Consider the following 25,336-nt stretch of genomic DNA (forward strand, 5'->3'; position numbering starts at 1 on the left):
AAGCTAAATACCACTTACACTTGGAGGTTTTCTAGTTAAAATATTTTTAATAGTTTGTAGTATAAATTATATACCTGAATTTTCAATAATACGCGATATAACTTATCAAAGACTGCTTTCATCGCCTAGATCTTTTTAAACGACGATTTTATTGTTCTTTTATAGCTTTATTTTTCATAATTTAGATCTGAAGTATCTATTATTAATATCTGAGCTTCTGTCATATATATTGTTTTAGTTACATTAACTTTAATTAACATTAAATAACTATAATATGCAACTCGTGATGCTACATTCACCTGTTTTTTGCATTAGTTAAACAATGATAACAGAGATAGAAGTGTATAAATATATCTTTAGATAAAATTTTATAGGGGTCATAATTTTTTTTTTTTTATGTTAAACATTAATTTTTTCACTTTTACTTATCGTGTCCAGGGACTCTCCATTTCACGCCATTAAATAAGTTTTATCCCCACAAGCACTCGGTTTGTAGCCATATTTTTTTTTTTATCTTGGCCATTTTTTAATATTTATAATATAAAATATTTGTAAAATATCTCCATACAAAGAAATGGGCTACAATTTAAAGTAGTGGCATGGGTTGGCATGTAGGATACATCGCCCCGTGGTGCATCCTGACTTTAAGTAAACTATTTGATCAGACTATGAGGTACCTCATCCAACCCCTCTTCATCCTACGTCATGTATGTTATTTTTTTCAATTTGTCGTAGAAATGTATTGAAATGTCCATGTAATTTATCATAAAACCATCTGTATGTCATAAGAATGTGATTCGTTACAGTGAGAATGTGGATGGTCTCGTTTGAAACGTAGAGTGGTGAGTTTCTAGTCAGTCTTAAAATCGACTTGTACGCGTTGTAGTTTTTGCTTAGTTTTCCCTTAAATTTTTAGTGTGACACAACTGTGTTAGTGAACGGAACGAATGGTCTAAGAGGAAAAAGAGGAAAATACACCATTCGATGCTTGCGAACTTGTGTGGAAGAATAATCAAAGGTTTTCTGATTTTTATCTTTCTCCTTTTGTTATTCTCCATTTATAATGTCACGAACTAAATTGGTTATTCTCCATTAATAATGTCACGAACTAAATTGGTTATTCTTGAAGTATATAGGCAAGTATAATTTTTCAAATGCCATTTTCAATTATTAATATTCTTCTTAGAAATTTTCCCAATAATGTGATTGCCTTTAACTTTGCACCAGAAATTGAGGAAACGTTGCTCTGGTAAACCTATCCTTAACTATGATAGTTGGTTTGTGATTATCTTTAAATTTAACATCCTTTCAATACCATAGGAATTTAGAGTGAATTAAAAAAATGAATAAATAATTTGGATTTACTATGTTTAATATTAAATGTCTAGATTAATATTAAATAAAAAACTATGTTTTGATCTATTTTTATTCTAGGAAAAAATTGTATTAGGTTTGAAAAAAAAGAAACATATTTATTATGAGGTGTAGATTGTTGACCGTAGATCAATGATTGGAGAAGTTTGTCGGGGGGTGCGGTCAGCAAAGAACAACGTAAATAAACAAAACCATATTTATTTAATTTATGCCGACGTTTCGACCTGAGTTTCAGGTCTTCATCAGAGGTTGTGGCGTAGAAGGTAGGCCTGCAACTCCAACTGAGGTAGCCTACCTTCTAACCCCTGATGAAGACCTGAAACTCAGGTCGAAACGTCGGCATAAAATAAATAAATATAGTTTTGTTTATTTATGTTGTTCTTTGCTGACCGCACCCCCCGACAAACTTCTCCAAACATATTTATTCAATGTTCAAGCAAAAATAAACATTCTATTTTATTTTATATGCCATTAATGGTTATTTTCTTTGCAAGCAATTAAAAGCAAGTCTTTTAAATAAATTTCAGATAGTGATTTAAGATCTCCCTACACGCCATCATACATATTGCGAATGCACAAAGTGTCTTGCATATAATTAAACATTATTTACACAAATTAGTTATTACATTATTAGAAAATACACTATTAGCAATGTTTTTATAAATTTGTCAGAATTAATTAAAAAATTACTATACATTTATCATTATCAAACAGACGAAAGCTACACACCCCATTCAGACAATTAATATTCGGAACTAATTTTGAGGTTTTGGGTTGAATATACAAATATTAATTTAAGATTCAATTCTATCGGTGCTGTCCGGATTGTATTAATAGAATTTGAGGTTTTGAGAAAATTGAAATGTTTAATTATGTTGAAATAACGCACATTTTTGTCCTTTATATCCTCGAATAAACAGACGGAGTCTATAAATTAATTCGTTTTGTCCTCCAGAATAGGACACATCTGTAGATATGGATCACCCATGTTCTCTTCACGGCATAAGTGACATAAAGGACATTCTTCCTTCACTTTTATTTCCTTGTTGTGATCTGAAGTAAGATATTCCGCGGCCCCATACATGGATTAGTTTTGACGGGGAATTAATACAGTTTATCTGATATGTTATCTGATAAGGTCGTGTAATATGAAATAATCTGACTTATTCCTATGTTTTTTAATGATTATTTATTTGTTAATTTTATTTATGTTTTATAATTTTTGTGGTTTGACTGTAAAGGGCGATATAATGCATAATTTACTATTTACTTTATCACTAAATCACTCTATTGATTTCAGATTTTAGATTTTTTAATATATAGTTAATTATTTATAATTTAGTATTTGTAATAATATGGAAGAAGTCGAGTGGTTGTATAATTTATTTGATTGTGGGAAATCCCAGTTGGATTAAATTGTCTGGATGGGTAATTTAGGTGCGATAATTTATTTTTATTTTTTTAATAAACCCAGAATGAACCTCCGCAACGTGACAAATATTATAAACAAATTTTGTATGATATAGAAAAAAAGTAAAAATGTTCATAGTTTTATTCATATTTAAGTCAAAATCTTAACTGTCCAACACTCATTAAATCTCCGACTATTATTATTATTATTATTATTATTATAATTATTATCAACTACCTTCAAATAATTTATTGTATTCAGTACAACTAAGAGAACATTCAAGCACTACAGATTTGTCAATTAAACCTTAATATTAATAATAATAATAATAAAGGCCTAACGAACCCGAAGGTTCGATGGCGATACCACCAAACACTTTCTGTATACATTTTTCCAGTGATGCCCCTCCAAACCCAATTCCACTAAATCAGTTTTAACGCAATACTCCCATCTACGTTTTGGTCTACCCCTCGGATGTTTACCCGTTGGTTCAGTGTTTATTAAAAATTTAGGGATCCGCTCGTTTAAAATTTAGGGATCCGCTACACGCCCATCTTATACACCGCAATGCTATAACTTGAATTATATTTACCGGATGTACGTCCCTTAATTAATTATTCCCTAAGGGCAATTCAAATTCAGCTTGTGAAATCTGATCCTAGGACCAATACTCAATCCGATGGTACTGCAAAGGTACCATCAGACACATGAGGGATTCAGACCGGATCAGATATGGTGCTGAAGAAGCGACGGATTGTAGCCAGCGACCTCGACTGACGTAACAGCGGTCATTCTATGTGTACCAGGAAGCTACTCTGGCCTTCGTGGATCCTTGTGTGTTTGTGAGTGGTCTCGGCGCCGTACTCTGCATATCACCTTTAGCACCGGTCGACTGCCAATTTGGTGTTTGTTTCAACGCTAATACCAATAAAATTCATAGCCACACCTCACATACCATCTAGGAACTCACTAAGAGAATACTCAACCCTGAAACTGTGTGCATCTCAGTATTAAAATATGTTTCAGGAAGCATCTTTTGCACAGATACCTTTTATTATAACATGTAAAAATACGTTAAACCAAGCGGAAGTAGTTACCGACATGATGTATAACTATATATGAAAGACCGTTTAGATAAAATAAATGAGATGGAAAAATAATGAAACAAAATATTACAAGAGCCGGGGAGAAAAAAAGTAATTATTTCAACCTAATTTTTGATTACATAATTAAAAATTATTTATAATTATCAATTTAAATTGATTCGTATGCAAGATATACGTAGGGGGGATAAAAAATGGCAGCTGTTTCAAAACCTTAAAAAAATACTAATTTTTCATTTCACTATATCTTTAAAACTACCAACAACACTAGAAAATCTAAGATAACATTATTTAAAGTAGAATAAATTTTCAAAACTATGAGCTCTAATAAGTTAATAGTTCCCGAGATATAGCTTTTTAAATGCTACATTTCATAAAAAATGTACTGAAAATCAGTAGTCAGTAAATGAATTTATTTAGAGAAATCTGTAACTTAAAAAATATTCTATTAGCACTCAAATTGATGCTAGTTTAATGTAGTATAAAGTAGTTTATGACGTTTATCATCGTAAGAGTAGTAGTTTTAATGATATTCAACAAAATAAATTCACAAATGTTTATTTCTAGTTTTTGAACAAAAATTTTGATTTTCGAAAAAATATATATGCCAGTACTCAAAATAAAGGTAATTTAACTTACTATAAAGTAGTTAATTACACGTATCTTCGTAGGTATAGTAAATTTAATGATATTGGCATATGAATATAAATTTTGCACATGACATTGTATCCAAACAACTATAAATTAATTTATTTTAGCAAATATCATAAAAACTACTACTCCTACGAAAATAAACGTCATAAACTTTAATATAATATAAACTATTAATATTATATTACACTAGCTTTAATTCGAGTGCTAATAGGCATCTGTACGTCGAATGGTTTTTGAGATATAGATTTCTCACATTAAATTCAAACTAACTTCAGATTTTCTGTACATTTATTATGAAATGTAGCATTTAAAAAGCGATATTTAACGAACTATCGAACGTAAATAGATCTTTTAGGGCTTATATTTTATCAAATTTACTTTACTTTAAATAATGTTCTCCTTGGTTTTCTATTGTTGTTGTTAGTTCTTAAGATATAGAGTTCGGAATGAAATTTTTTTTTTTTTAACGTTTTGAAACAGAAATAATTCAACATTTTTATTCCCCCACTTATACTTGGCAGACTCATCAATTTTGACTACTAATTATAATTATTTTTCATTAAAGTAATAAAAAATTGGGATGAAATAAACGGGTTTTCTTTTCCTCTTTGGCTCTTGTACTAAAATTGTATGTAGTAAAATTACAAAACAACAAGTAAAAAATAAATAACTATGAAAACGAAACGTCAGAAAGTTGTAATAATTTTTCTAATTTTATTATTTTACTTATAATAAAATAAAATAGTATTTAACTTAAAATTCATTTTCTACGTTGTTATTCCTTTCTACAGAATTTCTAACAAATTGTTGTAAGCTATTGTTATGCGTCTTAGCATAGTTGAATATTGTTTACGTGGGTGAAATAGATTAAGTCGGTGAAGAAATAAGTGCGGTTTCAAGGACTCTATAGAGCTGGAATTATAATAGAAATAGGCGTGGAATTCCACAAAGAGGTTGATCGATTAACTAATGATTTACTGAATGAAGTAGATTTATGGCTTATAGAAGTTAGTCGGGGATGAATGGGTGTTTAAAGGATTGACAGAGGAACGGGTGAGTGAGAAAATTAGTAAGGAAAGTATGGCCGTAGGAAAATACGGGATAACCATCTCGACATACCAGCTCTAGGAGTAAAAACGCAAGGAAGACCTAGAGATATTCACTATATAATAAGATGCTAAGAGGAAAAGTGTCTACTCTTTGTGCGGCATAGTATTTATAATTGTTATTATAAGTATTATAATTTATATTTATAGTTGAAGGCGTAAAAAAACAGCACAACGGTACATGTACTCAGTTATAACAGCACCTATCGAAGCCATTGTCACATTTTGCACCATATAACATGTTTACTGTTACGGTAGTAATGTCGCTCTAGTCTTGGCATGGCAGTTGGCAGTGCATGTTGCGGAAGCGAAGTTACTGTCACGTTAACTGCCACAAGTATACGTCTTGACTGTGAACTGTTGGATAATATGGATTGGGCTCGAATTGTTTATTAGGAAGGGTGATTGGGCAGTAATTGTGAAGGTTATTTTTTCAAGTCATTTTCATTTGGTTTCGGATTTACTGTCACTATATGTGCTAGTCTCACTTTCGTGACTGTGCCACTACGACAGAAAAAAAATTAGGGCAAGATTACCCACATTACGCATTAGACTATGGTGGTTTTGAGTTTATATTGCTCATATACCTTAGTGTGATATATGATAGCTGTTATCAACAGTTACTACCTTACTAGTGTCTAATGAACAATATATAATACAATATAATATTAATTATTATTGTTGAGGTGTTGATGGTTGACCGTAGCTTAATATGTGGAGAAGATGATTGGGAGGTGCTGGCGCTTAAACAAAATAATTATTTATTTTTGTGGACGTTTCCACCTGAATTTCAGGTCTTAACCGCAGCTAAAAAAACACAAAATACTGATAACAACCATCATTCAGAGAAACATAAATAATTAAAATAAATAACCCAACAAATTAAGAAATATTAATAGCTATAGAAATAGATAAGAGTAGACAAATAAACAATAACAAACATTGTTACCAATCTAATAATATCTACTTCCATGGTTATTAATTAACTAATTTATTTTCGATCCATTGTTATGTATATTTCTTAATTTGTTCGTTTATTTATTTCTTATAATTTTTTATGCTCCTCTGAATGATGATTTTTATCAGTTTTTTTTATTAGTCCTGATGAATACCTGAAATTTAGGTCGAAATGTCGGCAAAAATAAATAATTTTTTGTTTATTTGCTTATCGCACCCCCTAACCATCTTCTCCACATATTAATTATTATCATTTTTTATTAACAAAATAAAATATAATATTCATTAGTTTTCATATTCACTCACCTTTATATGAAATGTTTAGTAAGGAGTATTATGATCGTAAAAAATTTCGAATCCGAATTTTTGACCAAAAACCAGTTTATAGTTTATATCTGTGTCTCTGTGTGTGAACTGCTTAGCTCAAAACGAAAAGTAATTAAATTATATATTTATAATCTTAACACTTTCTTGAGACTGGTTAATATAGTTTAAATAAATAATTTTTTTTTCCATTTTAGTCTCAAAATATTTTTATTCCCTTTTTTTAGACTTTTCGGCTAATTCGGATATCCTCAAGGACAATCATTATACAATTTTGAAACCAACACATTAAAAAAAACTACTATTCTGCCCATGACATTTGTATCAGTCCTCAAATCATCCTAATTAGTCTAATTTTCCACATTAAAATGAAAAATTATTTATCACAGTCAACCAGTAAAATTTATCACATATTGTTGTGATAAATTTTGCTGGTTGACTTTTCCGATAATATCCACGTACAAGAAGTGCTACATTTTATAATTGATTTTACACAGTTATTAGAGTTTCTAAAAAAAAAAAAATACTTGAACGATTTTGATTACACTTAGTGTATTAATGTAAAACTAAATTATTGTTGATATCATCTATGGCTTATTCTCTTTGAAATTGTTTGTAATGTAAGTAAATGCCAAATTACCAAAAAATAGTCATCTAAACAATCTTTAACTTTGTTTATTTAAAATTAATAACCTGTATTCATTGTTAGTAGTAATGAAAAATAGGTAAATATAAAATATTTAAGAATTATTTGAATAAATAAAGGAGTTAAAACGAAATATAGACAGTTCTGAGACGGGAAAATCGATAAAAATAAGCCGAAACCGCCGGATCTCTGACACACAGCTTCATTATCTTTTAACTGTTGTATTTTTGGCAAGAACAAAGTTGATATTTGTTAATTGCACTTTGAAAAAACTTTACGAATTTTTATACCAATAGAAAAATGTTTGTTCACGATTTTAATATCTGACCCCGTATTGTAACCTATCAATATTCTATACTAATATCAGTACTATATAAAATGCCAAAGTTTGAAATTTTTATCATGCAAATTATGCATGCATCAATTGCATGGTGATATTGCGTTATATTGAAATAAGATATGAAGAAATGAGTGACATTCTGCGTTTATTCCAGCTAGTGTAAAAAATATGCAATCAAAACAAATTCAGATGATCTCATTAAAATAAATTGAAGTGTTTGCTTGCTTTAGAACAGGGATTCCCCATACAAACAGGGTTGGGCTATGCCTGAAACATATAGTTTACGAAATATTTATGAGTAATATTATTAAATTGAGATATCTTTATTAATATGATGATAATGAACATTGTATATGATGTTGCACTAATACTATGTGAATTGTTAAGGCCAGTGTATCATTGGATAAATACTATTTGTAAACTTTGTTTATAATTCAATTATTTAGTTCTGAAATGAGGTTTTTAAATTAATGATTTAGTTATTTGAAAGGTTTAATTTTGAGTTGTTTAGGTAATTTTTAATCACATTTTCGGTTTTCGTACTAGGATGGCTTCATAATTATGTTTAGAAACAACATAGGGGCTTCACCTGCCAGATTTATGGCTGGAAAAATCAAATTTAGCTTTCTTTAATATTTAAAATTTTTAAGTTAATTAACTGTAGAATATTTTCCAGAAATGGGGAATGTTAGAAAAATTAAATATCTCCAAGTTCTTGTTTAATGACATTAAACCTAGCTGGGCATTAATTTTTTTATTTAAGACTATTTTTTTTTTCTTTTAGTTTATTCAATGTCATTTTTTATATGATATGATATGATAATTTTATATTTGATATAAAATAATAATGTTATTTTTGATATAATAATGTCATATATACATATATAAATAGTTTACAACTATTTATTTTCCGATATTTCGCCCCAATTTTTACGGTAAACTATATATACATATATACAAATAATTTATAACTATTTGTTCTTTTTTTGACCGCAACCCTAACCATCTTGTTGTATTTATTTTTTTTTCTTACTTTCTTTATTAAATAGGTAAATAACAATATTTATATTAATATTAATATCTTTGTTGTTGAAAGAAAATTTTGTTACTTTAAAAGTTCTAATTCTTTTGATGTGATGATAATCTCTAAGGGTTCTTGATATTCAGAGTTTAATCCAAAATTATATTGCTATTACAGTACTGATTTTTCAGTTACTTTTTTATGAAATGTTGCTTTTTAAAAACTATTGAGCGTAAATAGCTCTATTAGGGCTTATATTTTATCAAATTTACTCTACTTTAAATAATCTCTACGGGTTGTTGATATTCAGGGTTTGATCCAAAATTATATTGCTACTATAATATGAACTTTTTGAAAGAATATATTTTGTGATTAGGTAATGTCTACTATGCTTAATATTTCCTAGTTTAATCCGAATAACAAAATGATATTTCTTTTTTTATTCGTTCAGAATTACATTTTATCAAACCATTTTTTTTTTCAAAGGTTTTCCTGTTTTTTACCTTAAGGTTTTCCTGTCATTTTCCTTAAGGTTTTCCTGTATATAAGTAATCAAACTATTGAACCATAAATAACAATTAAAGATGATCGATGTTGGTGTGGATTATATCAGCATTTTAGATTCTCAGGATAAATGTCTTCCAATACGTGTAAATATTGTTAATTTCTGCTTACAAGCATTTTGACTGATTCTCCTGAATACCCAAAGTTTTGAAATTATAATTTTTTATAAAATTAAATGAAGATATTTTCCAAGTAAGAGAAAGTTATAGTACCTGACAAAATTTAATTTTTAATTTTTTTTTTTTAAATCGCTATTAATAGGTTTCTAAACGAAATAATCTTTTGAATATATTTTTAGCTTGTCATAAATCGCAGTGGCTTTTTTCTACTCTGGTTTTTATCAACGATGGATGAACAAATTCGATACTTAGGACTCCATCTTGACAAGAATCTTACTTAGAATCCACATACAAGACTGAAACGACAAGAAACCGCTTGTAGATTTCGATTGCTACAACACCTACTCGACAAACGCTCTAAATATCCCATTCGCTACAAAAATTAGTATACCCTACGATAATCAGACCAATTTGGATATATGGAATTGAGCTCTGGGGCTCTACCAAACCATAAATTCCTCCCGCATCCAATCCTTACAATCCAAAATCCTACGTAAAATCCTTGATACTCCTTACTATGTTACAAATAAACTCAATCCCAAAGACCTAAACATCTCATTCGTTGCAGATTTAACCTAAAACAGATATGCGCATTTTCATTCCAAACTCCTTTCCCATCCTTACCCATTAATACTTAATCTCTCATCCTTAACAATCCCTGATAATCCTTCGAGGCGTCTGAAAAGAAGTGGCCACGGGACCTTCTAATTTAAATAAATGCTTGAAGTACCACCAATGGGTGGTTCCTTCCCAATTTTTTCAAGTGTAAACGAAACATACAGCATATTTACTTATTGTATTTATTATTTGTACAGTTGTGAATCACATTAAATAAATAAAGATTTTTACTATTGTGAATTATTGATAAATAAATATGAGATTTTTATGAGATAAAAAGTCTAAATATTTTATAAAACAGAAGTATTTATATAAAAAAAAAATGGAAATATAAAACCTATAAAGCCTGAAAATAAATAAAATAACGAATAAAACTTTGTATTTTGTATATGACAAAATAAGTTACTATTTTAATTTTTATTCTAAAGCGAAAATTTTAATAATGGGGAATTAAATTTATAAACGGGAAATTCAAAATAAAAAAGTATGGAAGAAACAAAATACCATGTATAATTAATTTAAAAAAAAAGGTTTAAAGAAATAATTTTAATTTATTAATTTTCAAGTGATATGCATCTTTAACTTTTCAAAAACAAATCTTCGGTTTCCATCGACTAACCTATCATTCTAACGTTCACAGACGTAAAATACGGACGCATTTGCGTCGTTACATTGCGTTGAATGCAATTAAATTTCTATATCTAAGTTCCTAAATTTTTATAACATTGCTTTTTTATTCTAGGTTTGAATAAAAAAGAAAATAATTGAAAAACATCCGTGTTGTAATTTTTATCCACGATTTATTTTTTCTAATTTTAAAGGATTCCGTTTGGATAAAAAAAAAAAGTGCTAATTGAAAAGGGAAACATAGAGTAAAATATTTTCCTGTAGCAAAAATATGAAATACTTTTGAGAACTATGTATTTAAAAATACGTAGAATAAAATGGAAAACATGCATTTATAGTTAAATATATATTAAAAGAAAAAAATATGTATAATCATCGAAATATGTAAAATAAAATAGGTTTAAAAATATTCTTAGGAAGCATGAACATGTATAAAATAGTCGTATAAAAAATATGTGAAAAAATAAAAGTACCATCTATAGTAATAGTAATGCCAAATTATTCTCTAGAAAAATAAAGCTCAAAGTCCATAGATGTAGTCTCAACGGAATCTTCTATGGTTTATTTGTTTTTCTTTGTTTACAGCCGTAAATCGTATATGATCATTAACGTCTTCTCTTAACGTTTATTTTCCTGGTCTATAAGGAATATAGGAAAATGTATTGAGCTTTCACTACAGATAACCTTCCAGAGCTTTATATTGTCCTCTTCAGGACAATAGATATCTACCGCATTAAACCTATATCGTTAACGCCAGTCTGCACTATATCATAGATTATTCAATGAGGAAATATATTTTCAACCTCTTTGGCGTTTATTATGTTTTTCAAATGATTTTAAGACGTGGTAAACGAATAATACTGAAAGTTACATAATATGTAACCGCGGAACATGCATTAGGAAAACATAATTGCCATAATGCCATCCATCACGTTTGAAATGAGAATGTGAAATTGTAGGGCTGGAAACATCCGAGGGGCATATCAAGGCTTAGCTGGGAGAATTTTAGTAGTGACCTTGCAGATTTGAGTTTTGATGGGATTCCGTGGGAGGGGGTATGTAGTCATCATAGAGCTTTGCTTCAACCGCTCTACGTCAAATGGTACGTGGAACGATCGTGAGATGGTTACTATTCTATCAGTTCTAAACACCACGCAGGAACAAAATTCAATCAATGATGAGTGCGAAAAGTTAGAGTAAGATAATATCATATTAATTGAAACATATGATACAACTCGGTATACCAGCGTACCATTGACTAGTCTTTAATATCAGATGTATCTTATCTTCATTGGAATAGTTTGCCAAGAATAGGTTTCAAAACATTGCCCTCTAAAATACCTTTAGTTTTATTAATTTGACAGAAATAAACAGTTCTCATTGTTGGCAATAATAAACAATAGATAAATACAAAATAACAAAGAATTTTATAAATAATTAAAGGAGAAAAATAAAACCATCCGATTCGGTCGGGAAAAACCTTCACCTTTACAACCTGATATTAACCCTTTTATTTCCTGTGGGACAATACGTCCCAGTGGACGCTTGGAATGGTCTGTAGAGTAAAGTAACTGCGGGAAATGGGACTGCTTCCTCTTACTTTTGGGACACCTTGTCCCTACCATAGGAACACATTGGGACGCCTTGCCCCTATTGCTAGGTCAAACCCGCATTTTCTCACCCAAATTTCGTATTTTCCATCTTTAAGGCATTAATGCAATGTAAGAATAGTGTTCATTGTTTATTGTTCATTGGAAAAGGTGGACTTCTATGCCAACCTTGGAACAATTTTTAATAAATCTGGTAAGATCAAGAAGTGTCCAATATGATAAATAAAGCAATTAATATTTACTACCAAATATGCAATACCCTTGTGGGAATGAGGAAGGTAGGTAATGACATTAAACTCCATATATTTGAAGCAATATGTCTTCCAACACTATTATATTGCAGTGAAAGTTGGATCACCCAAGGCAAAGATTTGAGTAGGATTACGGCTGCTGAAATGCGATTTTTGCGAAGAATATTGGCCAAAACTAGAAGAGATAGGATAAAAAATGAAAAGAAAAACTTCAGATCCTCTCAGTAAAATTTGAACACCGACAGCCTCGATGGTATGGACACGTCTGTAGAATGGGCGAAGACAGAGTGCCAAGAAAATGTATGGAGGTGAGGCCGACTGGTAGAAGACCACGAGGCAGGACTGGAAGGATCTATATGGAGCATATTCAACGACTAGGTATGGAAAGAGGAAAAACGCTGGCTCAGATAAAGATGCTGGCCAGATACCGAGATTTATGGATCTCTTCCTCTTTTAGAGAAGTGCTGAAAGGCACTTGAGGAGGATGAGAAAGAAGGATTAAAAGATTTCAGGGAAGGGGATGAAGAAGGGGGGGATTTCAGATTGGTGTTTGTTTTCTGGTGTTACTTCTACTCGAGCCCCCCAATCCTCACAAAACTTGGAGACTAATGTAGGGTCATGTAAGGCGAAGATCTTGCTTCATTGTGAAATGTTTATTGACTATAAATATAAAATACGTGTTGCACGATTGTGTGATCAGTACTTGAAGTCGTAATTACTCTAAACACATCAGCCTATCCAGTTCATTGTTCTCTTCTAAGCTATTATCAGATTCACCTTAAAAATCCTTTATATTACTTTTTTGTGCATATGTGCACTATGTTTATAGTTTATTGTATGGACTAGTTTAATCCTGTAGTCGAGCAGGTTGATTCATTAAATCCTGCCCATTGAAGATACAACTGAAAATAGTTTTAAAAGTAATTTTCTATCACAATTAACACGCAAATGAATTTCTGGTTCTAAAACTCTCAGTAATTTAGTAATTAATTTAATAATGTAACGAATTAAGTTTTTTTGTCTTTAACTCCTGTACGGTGGATCCTAGCTAAAATTTTATGGTAGAAGAAATTAAATTGCATTAAATTTGTCGTCGAATGAATTCAATCCATGAGAGAGAGAGAGAGAGAGAGAGAGAAATACTTTATTTATGTATGCTGCCTAAATACATCAGGTTGCTATCTCACACAGCATACTTATCAATCCGTAATCGGACATATATAAATTACACATACATGGTATAATCAGAAAAAAAGAGATACAATAATAAGATATAATAAACAATTTTTTTTCTCCTACAGTTCCCTTTTCCAATTAATTTCGGTCTGTACAAGAGTAAAAGAGAATGGTCGAATCTGTGTTCACAATAAACTTTTGAATTACTGGACCGATTTACGTGCTGTTTTTTTTTTTTTTTCGAAATGTTCCATTTCAGCATGGGAAGGTTTAAAGATAATGAATTCCCGGAATTCTCAAGTAGAAAAAAATGTTTTGAAGAAAATTGAGAGTTTAATATAATAAAATAAATGTTTATAATCTTAAAATTCTTTCTTGAGACTGGCAATTTTTTACTAAATAATTCAAAACACTATCCAAATTATAGTCTCAAAACTTTTATTGCTTTTACACGTCCAACGTTTCGGCCAATTCGGCCATCTACAGGGACAATCTTAATTCACTATGAAACATATCATTTAATCATTCCAAAAACTTCATACAGGCTATTCTGCCCAGGTCAAAACATTCATATCCAATAAGTCAAATATCCATTAAAATCACAGTCAAAATTATTTCTTATTAACCACTATCAATACACTTTTAATACAACTAAAATTATACAATAAAAGTGTATTGATAGTGGTTAATAAGAAATAATTTTGACTGTGATTTTAATGGATATTTGACTTATTGGATATGAATGTTTTGACCTGGGCAGAATAGCCTGTATGAAGTTTTTGGAATGATTAAATGATATGTTTCATAGTGAATTAAGATTGTCCCTGAAGATGGCCGAATTGGCCGAAACGTTGGACGTGTAAAAGCAATAAAAGTTTTGAGACTATAATTTGGATAGTGTTTTGAATTATTTAGTAAAAAATAAATGTTGTAATTAGTGTACTTTGTTTTACTCCCAAAAAATATTTTATAACTCTTTGATATTTAAATTAGTCTCAGTTGTTTGAATATAGTGCTAATATTGAAGCACAGTGAGGGGTATTGTTTAAAAACTATATATGTTACTAAATATTAATGTTACATATTATTATTATTTACCTTACCAGCAACTTTGCAAACTTTGCCGTAGTTGAAAGTTTGCTGTAGATTGGTTGAGTAATGTTGAAGTTATTTACATTTTTTTAATTAAAATTACTTTTTTGCTACTTTATAGCATGTATTGGTTCAATTTATGTCACTAAAACATAATAATAAAGTATTTCTAAATGTTCGATTTTAACTAAATAAAATAGTTTATAAGAAACTATTGATTTTGTTCATTAAAACTATCTACATCCTCGCATATAGTAATAGTGAAGCATTGAATGGGATCGTATCTACTTGTTGAAGTTCACATTAATCAAAAAAGGCGGTTTACTACCACTTGACCGAACTATTACGTTATGGTACTCATTCAAAGCGTAATTAAATGTTATATATTTTGTTTTATCATAACTACTTATTAGAAACCACCAGTGGATTCGCGGGCTAAACACCGAAAGGAATACCAAATATTTCTGTTTCGTTATTTTATCATATTAGCTGTTTAGTAACCGTTTTAGGACCGGCAGAAATGCGTTCCTATGGTAAGTTTGAATTTATATAAAGTATAACAGGGATCTCAAGGGACTTAGAATCCCTTAAATGGTTTTTCATTTACCTAGTTTTCCTAATAGGCTGGTTTAAAATGAAATAGCCTGTTTTTTGATGGAGAAAGCCACGAAATAAATAATAAATTTGTTTTTTTGTGATTTGGAATTTTCCATAGCTTACGATCGGATTTATTGATCTTATTATTAGCTTAACCACTCGACAGTTGGTGGAGGATACGACAGAAATGCGTTCCCGTGGTGTGTTTGAATTTATATAGAGTATAACAGGGATCTCCAAATAAATATATATATTTTTTTTACTTTATTTAGTTTATTCACAACTGTAAAAGTATTTTTACAACCAGCGAATGAGGTGTAGAGAGAGAGAAAAAATAAAATAAATAATAATTTTAAAAAAAAAAGTCATGAAGGTTAAGGTCATCCAATGATGTCTCTCCATTAAAATTGAAATTTAAAAATCAATTTAAGAGGTCCGTATTCCAGCTTCTTCGTAAACGTTGTCTTGTATCTGGTGAGTCTAGTGTTGATAGTCCTTGAATTAGAGGGTTAGTGTGTCGTGAAACCGTTTATATAATGATTTAGTGGTTGTTTGTACGTAGGGAGTTCGTAAGTCTTTGTGTAAGTTCTTGTTACTGATGTAGGGGGGAGCACTACTGATCAGTCTTAGTAATTTTGATTGAAACGGTTGCAGTTTCAGTAAGTTAGTTTTTTTGGCGTATCCGTAAATTTGTGCACCGTAAGTCCAAATTGGTCTGAGAAGGTAAGTATAAATATTTAGTTTTTCTGAAAGGGGTAATTTTGATGGTTTATTTAAAAGATGAAATAATAATAAATCTATTTTTTGTGATTTGGAATTTTCCATAGCCTAAAATCGAGTTTATTGATCTTATTATTAGCTGAACCACTCGACAGTTGGTGGAGGATACACATGAGACAAGATGAGAAGAGCCGGCTCTCCGAGATAGTCGAGATAGCGGACCCCCCTCCATGGACAGGTGATGCCCCGGCCGGTAGGTAGCGCTGTTCGCCGTGCGGCTTCAGTAAGATGTTGCGTGCCATTGTGGCTGTCGTTCGCGAAATCATGTTCAACTTGTGTTCGTATTGATGTTCAACTATTTCGATCAGTGCCATGATCCACCCCAGTGACAGCTGTCCGGGTGGACTCAGGCTCTTTACTCAGTTAGTGTTTGCTATATTTTGTACTTTATTTACGTGACATTCTTCCTATATAGTGTTTATAAGTGTCATCTCTTGAGCAGCAGAACGGCTGACCTATCATCCGAGTGCTGTCATCCTAAGACATCGCTACTCCAGTTGTCATACTCCGGTAAGCCTTCGACGTGCCCTCGCATTCCGTTCCCCAGACCTTCCTCACCGCTTTAGATGTTATCTCTCTATTACGCTTTGTCATTTGGCTTGTGCCTTCGGTTAGATAAGGCGCCACTTGTCCCTGCTGTCTTAATCTCGACCTACCTTAGCTACAACTGATACCCTTCCTTCATTATGTTAGGATAGGGTTGTTTATAAATTACATTTGATATTATTTATATGGTTTGGAGCAATGACCAGAAACATCCAAATTACAGGTCCTAAGAAAAATGAATTTAAGAAATAACAGCAGATCTTGAGAAACGAGTTAGGATATTAGTTTTTAAAAAAAATAGTTACAGTCTTCTGATAACATTGTTTTTGCATGCTAATGTTTGATAGTTGTCAGAAAACATTCATACAAATACAATTAGAGAGTTTTATATCAAAAATTAATATATTCAGTTCTAAAAAGTATATATTATTATTAACAATTTTTTTTAAAAATACTTAAAATTTATTCGGTTTATTTATAAACTAAAATTTTCTCTTGTCAAACAAATCAATATTTTTAATACAAATTTAACTTATCTATATGAGATCTAACTATAATAGTTTTTAAATAACAACTTTCTTAAAGTAAACATATCGACTTTCAATGGAATATTCTTAAGGAACCTACAATTGACATTGATTGATATTTCTGCTAGTCACAGATTAATCATTATTTTTAGCACTGCAAAATCGGTGGTATGATCAATTTTATTAAGCATTAAAATCTCATAGAAATTTTACGAATCGATATACGACCAACAATCGATAGTTTGAAGCCTTATATAACAGGTGGTACCACTGTTGTAATAAAAAACATGTTGTTTTATAAAATCAATATAATTGAAGTTAAGTTAATGCCCCAGGGTAATTTGAAAAGATTGAGAAATAAGTTAAATTTACTGCTTTTTATTTATAATTTTTTCGTCCTATTTTTTTGTCTTATTTTTAAAAACAAAAAAAATTTTCGTAACCTTCATTAAAATAAAATTATTACTTCGTACATATATAATACAATAATGTATTATATGTATTTCATGCATTATACATTTATGAAGTACTAATTGTATTGTAATGAACTGTTTTTTTTTTAGTCTGTAAAAATGAAGCTATAGCACATGTTTCACCTAAATCAGGAGAAGAAAACAGGGAAAATATATTTTATTTTTGTATTCAATGGTTTCCATATTATTGAATTAATGTGTCTATTTTATATTAAAAATTATTTGTTCAACTATAATTTATATTTTATACAATATATTACTTCGGCTATCAAGATCTTATTCATTCCTTCGGAAAATGGTTCGAGAGATAATTATAAAAATCTCAAATAATGAAAAATAATGAGTACTACGCAACAGAGGATTAACTGAATGTCTGAATGTTAAAAAGGGCAATTCTCCATTAATTTGGTGTATATGAGTTTCTTCATTATCATGTTCTATTTAATGTATGCCCCCGTTGGATGTAGAAATCAACGATCTTCGGATGGGTTTCTGAAAACGATTCAAACCCAGAAGTTTCGAAGGACATGCAGTTAAAAGGATATAAATGCGTTAAGGGACTTTTAGGACTTCGAACTTTAAAGGTTTTAGGACTTCGGAGATCACTCCTTTCATCGTGCAGTGAAATGAGGAGTGATAGACTTAGAAACTATTTCAAAACCTTCATAGATTTATTTAAAATACTTCTTAAAACAGATATTGTAAATATCCACCACGATATCAAATTTTAAAAAATTTTGGTTTTTTTTTTTTGTCGAACAAGCAAAAAAAAGTGTGTGAACCACTCGTATTAACTATGGAAGAGAGGTGGTGTGTTCGTGGTGCAAGAAGAAACGAATAATAAAATTTACTATAATTTAAAATTGAAATTTATTGCAATTGAAAAAAATACTTTAAATATTAAAGTGTTGAGTTAGAATTAACACATTATTTTAAAATGTAGAAAAAATGGAATCAAACAATTTTTTTTTTTAACTTATTGAATATCATTTTCTGTATTTCTTTAAAACGAAGGGGTTTTCATTTCATCATGCAGAACTAATGAAATTTTGCGGGGTGTATATATTGTGAAAGTTTAATTGGTTTCAAATTTCAAGTTGATTTAACCATTGACTTTAGGCGTTTAAATTTTATTAAAACATCAAAACCCTAATTTTTGCCAATTTTAAGAGAGAAAATAACAAAATAATAATTAAAAACTTTGCATGTTAAAAGGATAGAACGCAAATTTTAGAATTTTTTTCGGTGATCAAGGATCGATTAAAAACGGTTTTTCGTTTTCATCAGTGCTTTACAAAGCCAGAAAAGTAAATTTTTATTTTTCAAGTATACTTCGTGGAAAAAATTTGTTTTTGTTACTTAAATGTTATGTATAGTGAAGAATTTTTTTTTTTACCTCAGTGATTCAACTAGCATCCAGTAGTGCTGGACAATACAGATTTAACTTTTAAAGTTTGATGACTAAAAACTTACTTTGACTGCTGACATAATTGGAATAAATATGCCAATTTTCTATTGATATATATACATACCAGTATTCTATATCCATTAAATTGTAAAATAAAACAAGACAAGTTGTTCGTCACTTCACGCTCTGCAGATAACATCCAACTCTACACTCGGATCCTTGTGCCATCTGAAGGATTCTTCTTTTCCATGAACTGACTATTAACACTGAACCCTGAAAACTTCAGTATCAGTATTAGAATTTTTTTTAAAAAAACCCTTTAATATGGTATTATTTTAAATTATCAGTAAAATATAATATTATTTATTATTTTTATTTATTTATTTAATATGAAATGAAATAATATTTAACTTTAAAACCGCGATTATTAGTTCAGTTTCTAGGTTGCTCAGTTCATTCATACAATTGCGATCTATTCCCTAAAGTATAATAATAAATTAATTTTGATATTGCGGTACAATAATAATTCTTTTTATCTTTTTTGCATGGAATATTAAATATCACAGTAAATATTAATAGGTAAATTTTTTATACTTTCTTATTTTGAAAGTAATTTATAATCTTATTTTGGATTATAAATTACAAGAAATTAACTATTTTGCTAATGCATCTTCTTAAAAATTCATCTTATCTGAATTAATTTAAAAATGAATACAGAAATCATTATCGAAGTAAATTTCTACTTTGGAAAAGAACTTTGGGGTTATGAACAACGATTTACACACGCAACTCATTCAACTGTTCATTAACATTAAATCTCTAATTTCCGCAACTCTATTCTTTATCAACCTTGGACGACTCCTTCCTGGATGTTGCCCATAAATCCGTCGCGTAGAACGGTCTTCAGTAGAAAAAAAGATATATTACGGTCTATTTTAGTCCTATATTCTGTTTCAGATATGGGTTATTGAAATAAAAAATGTTTTAAACGAATTGAAAATTTAATTTTTTATATTATATGAATCGAAAGGTGAATATTCCATTAAAAATATACCAATTTAGGGTAAGTTGAGTTTTGAAACCTCACGAAATTATATTTACTTTCTGGAACAACTTTTATTTGGTTGTATGAATTGATTTTTTCCTCATTAAAATATCTGAAGAAAATAAAAGTAGCTATGTTCAAATATTATCTTAACTTCGGGATGAAATATCCTGACTTTCGACTGATTTAAGTTCTTCCCTTATTACAGATAATTTTACTATAAATCTTAGCTCCGACTAACTGCAGTATTAATTTTTGCTATTTTTTATTTTCTGCAAATGAGCGGAGTAGCTCAGTCAGTGAGGCGCTGTTACTGATTTCCGTATCCAGATGCAAAATGGGTATGGCCGATCATTATTTATTCTTTAAATATATTTTTTCAACTTCTTGAGGCAGGTAATTATTTATTAAATAAATCAAAAATTGTATCCTTATATAGTCTCAACACTTTTTATTTCATCAAAAGTCCAACGTTTCGGCCATTTCGGCCATCCTCAAGCACAATCTTCAATATAAATTCTCACCTCACATTAAAATTTAAAATTTGTTTTGCAGGCTATTCTGCCCAGGTCATTAATTATAAGTTAAAACCCTATGAAAAAGTCAATTATTAGAGAGTCATATTTATTATTAATAGGCTTAAGTTTAGTTACCTATTTTTTATTAAAAATCATAAATATCTAAATCTTCTAATTTTCAAATTATCCACAAAATCGCTACCATATACTCTATATATGAGTATATGGTAGTGATTTTTTTTAGTGAAGCTTAAAAGTAAGCTTATTAATATAAATATGACTCTAATAATTGACTTTTTCATAGGGTTTTAACTTATAATTAATGACCTGGGCAGAATAGCCTGCAAAACAAATTTTAAATTTTAATGTGAGGTGAGAATTTATATTGAAGATTGTCCTTGAGGATGGCCGAAACGTTGGACTGTTGATGAAATAAAACGTGTTGAGACTATATAAGGATACAATTTTTGATTTATTTAATAAATTATTTATTCTGTTACTGTAGCTGTGAGTCAAAAATTCGGGAGCCCTGGGGCCCAAACAGCCTCTTTAAAGTGGGTACCATTAAGCAATGAGGAAAAACCTGGGTTAAGCTTGATCTCAAACAATGTATCTCCTAGGACAACCGTTGTTCAAGAAACAGTACTTCTTTACTAAGTACTGGACCCCTGGCCGACTCTTCATGGGTTGGAGTGTTGTTTTTTTTTTTTTTTTTAATCGAATTCTTACACTGGTACTTAAAACTAAGTCAGAGTAGAAGAGTATGACAATATTTTTGAAATAGTGGTTATAACCTTAAAGTGTTAAGCTGTAGAGGAAAACTAGGTAAGTGTTGTCCCTTTGAATGGTGCCCTATTTGAAAAGTCGAATACATGTTGATCTTTGTGTTGGGTTTTATTTTCCTTGCGTGCAGAGATGACTTTTATTATAAAAACTGAACATAATTCCTTAAAAGTTGAGCTGTTTCCAAATTTCTGTGCAATACGTTGGTGCTAAGTAGAGTCAACAACGGATCAAGTAGTAATAGTTGCAATATTTTGAAATCCTTAAGGTTTAAGCTAAGTTCTGCACTTACCCCTTGAACTTTCGTATTTGGGTAAGAGTAATTTTTCATATTGCAAACGTGATGATGATTTAAAAGAAAAAAAAACCGAAACCTCTTATTATGATCGAAGTTTAATCCTCAGTTTTCGTTTCAAATCGACGTACGTCAGTCAATACGTCGGTCTACACGTAAGTGAGATAACTGCTGATTATAATTTTGATTCTTTTATTATTTTTGAAGGTTCTAATAAATATTTATAACACAAAATTGATATTTGATGAAATCTAGAAGAATCTGTAAGATTTATCAGATGCTCTTTACCCGCGTTATGACTATCATTTTGTTAAATAAACAACTATTTATCTGATGAATAAATAGCACTTACAGTAACTAAAAAAAATAAAATTGATGAGATAGTAAAAGCGATGTTTAATGTGGATAGTTGTTATTTTTCAATTTCGAAACCGCTTACGTTACAATTGCGTCTTCTGTCCAAAAACATATCAAGAGGTAATCAACCTGTTCTAACTAACCATAGTTGGGGGTCAAGCTTTCATTACGTGAGAACGCCATGGTAATGAAAAAAGTCGACACCCCATGCCGGAATCGAACCGGCGCGCCAAAGTTCCCAGGTACCAAAGACTTGCACCTCAATTACCATACTTAAGTTACGAACGGCCCCTGACTTGAGGCAAGTGCACCCATTAAATATAATTCAGGTTATAGTATTACGGTGAATAAGATGTGTAAAGTTTTAGGTCTTAGTATCGAAGGGATCACTAAAATGGTAATAAAACAATAAATACTGAACCAACAGGTAAACGTCCGTGAGATAGAACGAAACGAAGGTGGTTGGATTGAGTAAAGACTGATATAGTCGATTTGGGTTTGATCGGACGTCAATGGACGAATGTATGTAGGGAGCGATTGGTATCAGTATTGAACCTTAGGGTTTGCTAAGCCCTTGTTATTGTCATTATTATATGTAGCAGTCTGGATTTCATATTATTATATGATGTTTATCTTATTTCGGCTAATTTGTGTACTGTACTATTTTGCCCACCCTTCCTAAATAAATAATAATATATTATATATTTCAATTCCTGTTATATTATTCTGTGATAAGTCACTTAAGAATATTTTAACAGGCATTAAAACAAAAGGTTCAGTGGCTTAAAAAAAAATACAAAAATTAAAAAAATAAAAATATTAAAATATCTCTTATTCAATAATAAATAGGAGAAAAAATAATTATTAAAAAAAAAATAATGTTTATATTAGAGTAACGTTTAAATGAATAACATATATAGATATTTTGTATTAAATATAAAAACAAATAAAGAGGGAATAAATAAAATTTCACAATGATATAAATACTAAATGCACTAGTTATTGATAGGAACTAGTAAATAAAGGAGGAAGTATAAATAAGGTAATAAAAAAGGGAGGAAGGATATCTCAAGAGAATGTTGAAGTATGCAGATACTGTTCCATAAATATTTAAGACGCAGTATTCTTTTTACGCAATAGTCTCTGTTTTCCAAGAATGTGCAATGATGCACACGCCTGCACTTAGTCGAATTCACTGCAAATATTATTGCCTATGACACGATCCTTAAATTTCGAGAAAATGGTGATAATAACGTCTAAAAATATATATGTTTTAATATTGTACACATATGTGAGCTCCTCGACTAACAATTTACAATATTTGCTTTGCGATAGCTCCTCCTAGTTCCACCTGTGAACGTCACAATTTTCGCCCATTGTGTACATTCCTTTATTGTTGCCTGTCTTGAAGGCAACCTTGAATTATTCATAAGTGCCGGTGTAAATTGGAAATAAACTAAAATATTTTCTAGTTAATTTGTTTTTTTTAGCACAAAACATCATTAGTGTCCACACAATGTGTTGTCAGCGGGTAAAAACAATATCGAAGTCTGGGTCCGACAGTCTATTAAAACTAATCTCGGACACTGTTCGTACTCTCTAATTATGTTACTGTATTTTTCAAATTGAGTGTTCGAATTTGGATATTTTCCACTCTTTATTATTGAAAGTTGTTATATTGTGATTCATGCAATAGGAAGTTTAAATTAGTTTTATCCTTAGGTATATGTAGGACTACAGAGGGTAGTTTATTTTATATGACTTGTGTGAGAAGTGATAAAAAATCTGCATTGATCTCAACTGGCTATTACTACTTTTATCGATAGAGATTTTCACTCATTATTAATTAATATATATGTGTACAATAAAACCAATAAACCAACACTCCCTAAAACCCTAAATAATAAATAAAAAAAAAAAAGAAAAAAAAAAAAAAAAACGTTAAGCTAATATATACAAAACCTCCCCATCTGTATCCAAACTTTACACTATTGCAAAAAGATAAAATAGAGTTACAATCTAATTTTTTTTTTATATTGATACATTTTAGTTATTGATAGATATTACAATCTGCCACACAGTTGTGAGCAATTGGTAATAGTGATGAATGATCACGTTCATACTAAAATAAAATAAAATAAATGAAAAAAAAAAAGCACATAAAAATAAATAAAAGCTCTCTTAAATTATACACAAACAGAAGGATAAAGAATATGAACATAATCGAACTATGTGCATGAAAAAATAAATAAATAAAATAAAATAATCTCTAAATATTGTAAATGTGACTTTACAATCTTATAAACAATATTTACACAATAGACCTGAGAATCCCTGAGCCCACTCTATTCCCCACGTGTGAGGGGTAGAGCAGAGCTCTAAAGATCCCAGCGCATCCCTCTCGCCGCATCACTAATAATGAGCCAGTGGAGGCTGAGTGTGCTAAAGCCGCAAACACTAGACACAATTAACATTAAATATAAATACAAAAGCGAAATAACAGACTGATTACCTCCCCATGTTTATCTTTTTCCATTTCATACCTATTCATTCAGTTCTTGCACAAATGTTGAGTTGTATCGCTTCATTGTAGAACACACTATGATAAGAAATTCTGAATGATGTTTTAGTTATTAATCTCAAGTTGTACAATGTAATGTTTTAATAACTAGTTGAAGAAATTCTTTCTAATTCTATAAAAAAAAAATTTCATAGGGGAGTAACCCTATATATATTCTTTATATATATATAAAGAATAAAGTTGCGAAACGTCGATACAGTTGTCTCATTCATGGATCTTCATGTCCATATAGGCATTATATATCGTTAACAGTCAGGAAAACTTTTATATATATTTATATATACCTGGGGTTTTAGTGCTCACGTAAGTGGTATAGCCAAGCGTCTCCCAGTTACTGAAGGGGCACTAGGACAGAAATCTTTTTAGATAACTTTATTGCAAAATATATACAAAGCCAGTTGTTAGTGTTTAAAAGTTAGTATATACATAATAT

At 30.1% G+C, this 25,336-nt stretch overlaps 1 protein-coding gene across 4 annotated transcripts in view; it reads left to right on the forward strand.

Moving 5' to 3' along the window:
* Positions 1-25,336, forward strand: part of LOC106689817 (uncharacterized) — a 353,286-nt gene that overhangs the window by 190,165 nt on the left and 137,785 nt on the right. Inside the window, exon 1 of one of the 4 annotated variants that reach the window (XR_010844257.1) lies at positions 16,581-16,880. The exons of the other annotated variants lie outside the window; for them this stretch is intronic. The gene's annotated coding sequence lies outside the window, so the exon portion shown is untranslated. Of the gene's footprint in view, positions 1-16,580; positions 16,881-25,336 lie in introns of those variants that run through there. 4 annotated transcript variants of the gene reach the window in all.

This window comes from Halyomorpha halys, unplaced genomic scaffold (genome assembly GCF_000696795.3).
Source record: "Halyomorpha halys isolate HHAL.00 unplaced genomic scaffold, Hhal_1.1 Scaffold643.1, whole genome shotgun sequence".
In the NCBI taxonomy this organism is placed as follows: Eukaryota; Metazoa; Arthropoda; class Insecta; order Hemiptera; family Pentatomidae; genus Halyomorpha; species Halyomorpha halys.